The sequence below is a fragment of the Anneissia japonica genome, unplaced genomic scaffold, assembly GCF_011630105.1.
Source record: "Anneissia japonica isolate Jap-2015-1 unplaced genomic scaffold, ASM1163010v1 scaffold234_len1672027_cov178, whole genome shotgun sequence".
NCBI lineage: Eukaryota > Metazoa > Echinodermata > Crinoidea > Comatulida > Comatulidae > Anneissia > Anneissia japonica.
The window spans coordinates 1,306,583-1,308,001 of NW_022738761.1; positions in this window are offsets into that span (position 1 = coordinate 1,306,583).

A 1,419-nucleotide genomic window follows, 5' to 3' on the forward strand; every position below is an offset into this window, starting at 1 on the left:
CCGACCAGAGCAAAGCGGGCATGGTCGGGCGTCGCTCAACATTTTCGAGTGGTCCAGTATATACTAATATGTAGAAAATCTTTTTTTCCCCTCCCAGACAAATTTAGGTTTTTCTCCCCGACAGGGAGACAGCTCTCGCCGACGGAGGGCGGCCCTATTGAAGTTATTATTTTATTAAAACGCAAGCATATTTAGATTTTTTTATTGTTCCAACCATTAAATACTGTAGGTCTATGACTTGTTCTGGACACTATACTGTCTAATGGCACTCGCCGTTAGCGCAGATGTTAAATGCATATGTGATGAGGATATGATATCCAGGAAGTCTGGACAAAAGCCTTCTCATCTATTATCATGGACCTATAAAAACGCCTAAATAATGATTAAACAATACCATGGTTTAGGCCTATATTGGCCATATTGAATAGTGATTAGGTCAAAGCGATGTCCGGAATAAACTGGCCTATCCGCACACATTGTGAATACAATATTTTTCTATTAATATCATCACTCGTCGCTTTATAGACAATGATAATTTTTTTGATAAGAAGAAAAACGAGGTGGCCCTAAAATACAATAAAACATTATCTGCAGCATCTTACCGCCATAGGGGCTATTTCTTTATCGTAAATATTAAATATACTATTAATGTTGATGATAATAGTAATAATACTGTACTGTACGTATTACTATTATAAATTTCTATAATTATAATAATGATAATGATTATAATTATAACGAAGTAAATTGTGATAAGGCGATGGTGATGATGATGATAAATGTAAGGCAAGTTATATGATAATAATAATAATGACGGTAATAATAACAATATGGCCATCTTAACCTATATTTTGAGTTTGATTGACATTCTGTTGTTAATATACCACAGCAAAAATTGGATTAATGTTATGGATTGATGGTATTCCGCTAGTAACGGATGGTCACTGGAATAACATAGGGAAGTATATGTTTTTGTTGGGGTAATCCCGACTTACGCCTACATTATCATCTCGCTAATGCCCGATTATCTCCTTCAATCGTAACACGCTGAATATGAATCAGAAAATTAGCATTCGCATCTTTCATCTTTCACGATGATGGGTCATGAGTACGCCTCGATTGGCGGGGTTAGTGGAGCGGAAATTGCGCTGTAATTTCCCGGCTCGTATGCTAATACTGGGATATACATGATATCTATAATTTTCCCTGGAACTTTGGATTAGGGCTTAAATTTGTTGTATTATATACAATAACAATGACCTAACATGTCAATCAATAACGACGTGAACATAACGGTACGGCACTAGATCGACCTTAAGTTTGTAAATTTGTAGTTTGATTTATATATTTGAGTGATGCCGCTTTATCTGCTGATTTGTTTATACTGTACCGTATTTTTTATGTATGTGTGTGTGGATA